The sequence below is a fragment of the Indicator indicator genome, chromosome 31 (assembly GCF_027791375.1).
Source record: "Indicator indicator isolate 239-I01 chromosome 31, UM_Iind_1.1, whole genome shotgun sequence".
NCBI lineage: Eukaryota > Metazoa > Chordata > Aves > Piciformes > Indicatoridae > Indicator > Indicator indicator.
In genome coordinates, this window is record NC_072040.1 from 158019 (window position 1) to 165938 (window position 7920).

Below are 7920 nucleotides of genomic sequence, written 5' to 3' on the forward strand. Positions count from 1 at the left end.
GAGCTTAGTTGCAGAACACTTGCATTTTGTTTGCTGGATTTCATAAATACAGCTTGTTTTTCACGAGGATAGAATTGCACTATCAAAAAGAAGAAATTAGCAGAGGTATTACGGTAGTGAAACACTCTTGTTAGAAGGTCAGTATAGAGCAATGCATTTCAATGCCTTCCAAAATGCATAAATAAAATGTTCATGCAGCCTCTTCCATCTGCTTTATCTATGTAAGGCAACACTAAGGTGGGTTTGGTTTTGAACTATTTTGCTTATAAATTCTAGAAGAAAGAAATATCATGTTGTCTTCGATCCAAAAATCATTCAACGTTTTAAACATTTTCCCTTTTAGCGTCTGGCAAAGAGCAAACCCCAAATATCACAGGGGACAAAACATGCTCTCTGCTTTGGCATCCAGCAGTCCTGTCAATGCCAAATGTGCTCCCAGGCAGGCTAACGGCTGTTATTACTTGCTTGGGGTGCCAAAACTGATGTTGGGAGAGCAGTGTTAAAAAAAATGAAAAATTAATCAGCATACATTCGTTTTCTTCATAGCTATCTCTGTTAGCAGAAACTGCGTGGTGTCATATGGCAGCCACCCATGATAAATATTTTGTTTTGCAAAGTTCTCTTTGCATTTCTGGTAAGCACTCAGTTAACACTCAGTTCCTCTAACTGAAGAGTACAGTGGTAAAAGGAAGGACTGAAGGTAGTTCTGACACTTCCCCCCATGCATCAGCCCACAGAATATCCAATTTTCAATATCCCTTTTGTCCTACAGACCTGAGTGCAAGTCCCAGAGCAGCTCCAAAGACCAAAGGCAGAAAAAAGTCTGTATCTGAGGGAACACCTTGAGGTTGCTGCCTAAAAAAAAAAAAAATTAAAAAAAATCCCCAAAAAACCCCAAAGAACACACTGCATCTGGTATATATCCTATCCTCAGGCATCAGGTATGAAGTATGTCATGTTTTGCAGGACAAAATATTTTATTCTTTTCATTACAGAAAGCAAGCAAGCATACAGGATACTACTCATTAAATTAGAGAAGGCAAAGTCAAAGAAACCTATCTTTATTGAAAAGGGGGTGGTATGATCTGTGATGGTAACTAGCTCTAAGTAATTTAAGAACCCATTTCTTAAAAACTAATCCCATTAGAACCTGCCCCTGCTGTGGCTAGCAGTTGTTGCTTTCTCATCTGGTTACTTAACAAGAAATCTGAAGTCATACATTTACAATTCCTTTGCTTGTCTTAGCATTTTTTGTCGACATTTACATACTAACTTCTTTTTCATGTAAATCTCTGCTTGAGTTACCTGTTCTAGAGTCCAGCAACAAATCCTGACAGTATTAAAAAAAAAAAAAAAATAGGTGAAGTGACATTGTCGTGGGTTGACCCAGCCAGCAGTCAATCACACCCATAGCTGCTTGCACACTCCTCTTCCCCAGAAGGACAGAGGAGAGAATAGGAAGAGCTTGTGAAGCATCAGAGCCATCTGCTAGAGGAGCCTCTTTTTTAAATTTATTTTTAAGAATTATTTTCCTCCTGTAGCAACTGGTGTCTATCATGGATCAAGTTTGGGTTGAGCACCCAAACCCAGGAACAGATTGATGGCTTCTGGCCTTCCATGCTGTCAGGTTGTGCAGAAATCAAGATACAGGTCAAAGAGAGAGAGAAACCCATAGACAAAAAAGTCCAGCTCAGTGAGAACAAAACTACACTTCTCTGTAGTGAGACAAGAAGCTGCCATATATTTCAAGCTTTGTCTTACCTGTGCTCACTCCTTAATTCTCCAAAGGTCAATAATCTGCATGATTTTGCCAAATCCTGAGGTTGGAATTTCATTCTGCAGACTGCACAAAGGCAAGAAAAGTAATGATGACATTAATTTAAGATTGTTCAAGCTATGATAAAATAACACAGCTTAAGCAGTCTCTGTTTATGGGTTGAGTTGACTATAATCAGTGCATAGATGTGTTTAACCAAACACACCTTCTACATGCACCAAGATCACAGGATGTTAGGGGTTGGAAGGGACCTCAGGATATGAAGTCTAACCCCCTTGCCAGAGCAGGACCATAGAATCTATTGCAGGTCTCACAGGAACGCATCCAGATGGGTCTTGAAAGTCTCCAGAGAAGGAGACACCACAGCCTCCCTGGGGAGCCTGTTCCAGTGCTCTGTGACCCTCAGTGAAGAGGTTCCTCATGTTGAGGTGGAACCTCCTGTGCTGTAGTTTATATCCATTATCCCTTGTCCTGTCACAGGCTGCAACTGAGCAGAGCCTGTCCCCTCCCCTCTTGACACCCAGCCCTCAGATATTTTGTAATCCCCCTGAGACTAGCAAGGGACTAGCCACTGCAAGCTTTGATTAAAACATTCCTTAGCTGGAATAGCTCTGTAAAATAAAAAAAAACATTAACTTCCATGGTGGGTGTCTGTGTGTTGGAACAAGGAAATTAGATGAGCCTCATACCATAATGTTTAATTGACTGTACTCAACAATTGAGTGTTTAATTATATGTACTAAACCAAATTTGGGTTGTTGTAGGCTTTGCTTCTCTGTAATTTTTTTTGTCCTGTCACTGAAAATTGTGAGGATGAAAATGACTGCAATCAGTCATTTTCATCATCACTGCAATGATTTTTGTTTTCTGAGCAAGCAGCAGATTAGCAATTTTATTAACATTTGTAGACAGGTAGGTTGAACCTTTAGTTTTCTCTCAAATATATTCTGCATTTCTAAAAAATTATTTATGTTGCATTTTCCTGCAATATTTTCATGACAAAATTAATAACCACTTGTTGTGAAATCATTATTCCAATACCCAAATTTTGACATATTACCACTGAATCTGAAAGCTGAAAACTCTCTTTTAATATGGTCAGTAAAAAATTAAGAACATGGTTAATTCTAAAGTTAGAAAGATAAAACACAGCTCTAGGTGAATAATACTAAAAAAGGGAAAAAGTCTTCACCCTGGAAGTGGACATACACACAACTGAAGAGGAGGAAAATATTAATATATAAATGTGAATAATAAAGGGAAATTATTTGAAACTATTTTAACATGTGCAGCACAAAGAATTCTTTAAATTAAATTCTGTACTTGTTGAGCTTAAGTGAAAACTGAGATAACAAACTTCCCATCCCTCCATTACATGGGAAATACAGGCAAGTAATTCAAATGAAAACAATAAAACACAGTTAAAATTGAAAGGTGTGAAGAGGAAGACATGAAAATTGCACTTGGCTGCAAGAGCTTTCCCCATAGCATGATTTTAGGGCTTTTAATATTGTAGTCTATGCTCTTCTGCTCTCTGAAGTTGTTATTAACAGTGACCTAAGTATGAGAAAAAAATCCCTTGACCCTAAGGAATTTAGTCTGTGGAAGAGAGGGGTAAACAAATACTGCAGAAATCACACTACTTAGGCTGAAGAAATTCTTTAGTTTTTTTCCTCCCATCAAAACCCCCAAAGGTAAGATTTGTTCTTGTTTTGTTCCACTTTCCTTTGCTGTGCTATCACTGAAAACCCTGGGCACAGCATCCCACCTCCACTTTTCTGTTAGTCATTGATCAGCCTCAAAACAGCTGAATGCACAAAGCACTCCCACAAACACCAGAGACCTATTTATCCTCAAAAAATTTCTAAAACTATTTTATGTAACACCTCTTTCAGTCATCCCCAATTCCAGAAATGAAAGATTTTTCATTTTGCTTGTGGAAGTTTTGTTTTGCTTAGGTCAGCTTAGTCCTTTTGGAAAAAAAAAACAAACAAACAAACAAAAAACCAAACTATTCAGGACATCTGGGTAGAATCTCTTAGTTCAAGCTCACTCCATAGCTGCATGTTGAGGTGGTTTGTGTTACAGACTCCCATTTTCCATATGCATCACTGGCACTCTTCAGAGTCCTTTGTATATTTTGCTACCCTAACCCATTTCCTGTTCCACTTGACCAACTCTTGATTGCCTTCATATTCCATCAAAATGTGTCATTTTACTTCTCTTTAAAGGTCTCAGTAAAGTCCTTCCTGTCCAAGGTGGTCCAAACTGCTGTTTTAAGGTTACTCAAAATGTTACCTTTGTTTCCTTGTTATTTTATTTCCCTGTGCTAAAACCTACCTTGCAGCTTCACTTCAGTTTCCACCACACATTCTCACCTTTATGACTTTTTTTCCCCACTGTCTTATGTTTCTCATTTATGTATTCAGATCAACTGAAAGCTGCAATCTGTATTTCGAGATTGCTTTTGAATATCAATTAATCCTCCGATAGATGACAGATAATTCTAAAGAGTAAAAAAAAAAAAAAAGCTTATCCCACATCATATAAACCCCATGCCACTAGGCTTAAGCAAAAGCAACTTTGTCATACAACTGCAATTAATGTGCTTAAGATGTGTATGACCTCATAATCCTGCATTTGGGATATGCAGGGGACCTTGAAACAGGCCACCATTCATTCCATGTCAAAGTTAACATTCTCATCTTTTTTCTGGGGAAGATATCTGACTAACAACCTAAAACTGTGCTGAAAACTTGAGTTTTGCCAGACAAGTGGCTTTGCTAATTAACAGAGTACACCACACATTATAATTAAAACAGCCTCATGAGTCCACATTTATTGTCAGTGAACTTCTACTTGTCACAAATACTGAAGACTTCTTTTCCCCACACTGCTGAAAAAGAAAAAAAAAAAAAGGATTTAATGAGTTTTGCATCTAAAAGAGGATATTAAATGAGGATGAGAACTCAGTGGAGTCTCTAAACATTTTGAAACAATTGCAAAAAGAATATTTTGCTATAATAATTTAAATTCAATTTATAATAATTTCCACTTTTCAAATTCTAATATCCTGGAATAATTTAAAATGTATTATTAGATATGTATTGTTCCTAGATTCAAGCATTCAAGACTTCTATTCCCCACAGTATATGTGTGGATGTGTAACTGTGGAAACAGCACAATCACAAAAGGAATATCACAGGTTCAGTGGAGACAGCCTCATAAGAAGGGGCTAAGCATCTATGCCAGTTCTGTGCTGTGCTCACTGCAGAGAATGCTTGACAGAGCCAGATAAAACTACAACAAAAAAAAAATCCAGTAACCAAATATTTAATGAAAATACACTTGAAGACATTTAGTTTCCGAAATTTCTCTGGAGTCCTAAAAGTGGAAAATTTTGCTAAACTCCTTGTGATGGTTTGAAACTGTCTTTTTAATTTTTCCTTGCAAAGTTCAGAACAGAGAAAGTGAAAGAATGTAAATAAGTCACTATTGGGTGGAAGAAAGCAAAATAACGATTGTTCTAAACACTTCCATTGGATAGATAGAAATGTTTAAGAACTATTACCCAAAACAAAGTAGGCACTCTGCACATTCTGCGTTCTGCAGTGGGGGCAGTTGCTGGGCTGTCTGGCTGCTGTTTCTTCTTCTCTTCTGGCTGAAGATAACACACTGACCTTGGCAGCTAAGTTAACAACTTTCTGCTTAACTAACTCTGCTTCTCTGTCCACGGGGGTCTGGGGGGAAGCTCCTGGGAGAGAGAGAGAGGCCCCTTTGGGAGGGTCCCCTTGGGGGGAAGCAAAGGGAGATCGGTTGTGCTTTTTCTGTTGATTGTATATATTTGTGAATGTTGTGAATTTTGTATATTTGTACATATTCATTGCATTTCATTGTAGATTTTAGACTTTGCTTGTAAATACAGCTTTTCATTTGCTTCCAGACTGAGCTAGCCTGGTTATTGTCGGTGGCGGGGGAATTTCAGCTCACACTGACACACTCCTTAGTTAACATTTAAAAAAAAAAAAACAACAAAAAAACCCCAAAAAACCTCCACCAAAACATCTTTCCATCTCATTCCCAAGTTCTTATAGAGCTACTTAACCAGGGACAGGGGGGGAAAAGTGTGCTTTCCTGCAGAAATGCAGACAATATTTAAGAGGTTGTGTTGTAACCTCCCCAGTAGGCCAGCAATTATGGTTAATTTCTTTCTAGTTTCCAGGAATTTAGTGTTTCCTGGTGAGGCTTTCAATTCTTTGTTTACATGAATTTTTCCCTTCTTAAGAATGCCTGCTGGTTTATTCCACTATTTCTGTAAGAACCAACAGCATGTAATGCATAATCCAATTTATTTCATTTTCACTAATGATAGCCTTTGATATTAACCAGTGCACAGCCCTTTTATTTTATGCAGTCCTGCTGTGCTCTGGAATATGGTATGTACATGTGGGAGGAAAAGCCCAGTAAAACAGAGGATGGAATTTCCATAAACATCTGGCATAATTAGGATTTCAAATAAAGCACATGCTGCAGTGGTCACTTACTTCACAAATAGATATGCAAGGACCTAAAAGAAAAAAAAAGTCCAATTTTTAAAAACCACTTATTGTGGAAGTCTCTCATTAAAATAGTAGCAGAAGCAAAAGCAGATGTTTCCTTGGGTTCAGAATCAGAGTAAGAGAGGCTTGGGATCTGAACCTCTGCCTAAATAACAGAAGTTTGGCCATTTGGAAGTAACTGTTTATAGTAAAAATAAGCTTTTAGCCAATTGGAAGGATCAATCCATAGTAAAAACAAGCTTTTGGCTATTTGGAAATCTCTCTCCATAGTTAAAAAACCTTTGGTCATCTGCTACTACTTTCCCTATGTTCAATGACTTTCCAGTGCTAACGAATTTTGTTTACCAATATCATGGGAAGTGTATATTGCCTCAGATACTCAACATGAGCATGTTCACAGCGTTTCCAAGTACTGCTACACCTGCTCTTTAATGAGATCTAATTCACCTGCTGTCTCTTTAGACTTTCAGCATTTACTCACTGTCTTCTTTCTTATTGAATCGTTTGTATTCATAGCAGTGTGGTTCCTTCTTTCTAGGATGTATCACCCTGGTGCATTTATTGATTTCCCCAAGCTACTTTGATTCATATTAACAAATAACTGAGTTCCTCACTTCAGCTTTTCTTAATTTTAATGTCTCTCTCTGATAAGTGCTTAATTATAGGTAATCTTTCTATTTCCTTGCTATATATTTTTGGATACTTTTTATTCTGTGCTGATTTGCTCCCCTAATTTAAATTAAGATGTGGTATCTATTTTATTCTTCAAACTTCCCACCTCTCCCCTCCAGACAAAACTTCATCCTAACAAATACCTGATGTGCTTTTCTAGGATCCTGCTAACTTCTTTCACCATGGTGGCTGCTAATATGATTAAGCAAGCTTCACTTTAAGGAGAATTGAATTATTATTCCCCTAATTCATGAGCATGCAACTCTTTCCTTAAGCATACCACCTAATATCAGAATCTACTAATGTAAACCAGGGCAAATTTTAGATTCTGGTAGCTCTCCCAGATCCCTCCAGTTCTGCACCAAACCTATTGCAGACTTGCTGTAAACCTTTGAATGTCAAGCAGCTTCTCCTATCATCAAGGAGTCACAGTTGAGTTTCATCACATGAAGATACTCTCACCACAGAGAAGCTTCTACTTCCGCTCCTCTAGGAGCTGTATGGAGTAGTTATCCACTTGCTTTAGCCTTCACCAAGAACACAGGATAAGTAAATATTAGTGATTCATTTTTACAGTCCAGAAGTAGACAATAGAGTTAGAAAGGATTTATCACTAGATTCACAGAAATAAAAAAGAGCTGCAAGCTTTCATTGATCTCAGTACAGAACCATAGAACCATAAAATGATTTGGGTCTAAAGATCATCTAATTCCACCCCCTCTGCCATGGGCAGGGACAGCTGCCACTAGACCAGGTTACTCAAAGCCCAAATCAGCCTGACTTTCAGCAGTTCCAGGGAGATGATGTCCACAACTTCCCTGGGCAACCTCTTCCAGTGTCTCACCACACCTGTAGCAAAGAATTTCTCCCTAATATCTAATCTAAATCTTCCTCTTTCAGGTTGAAAACCCC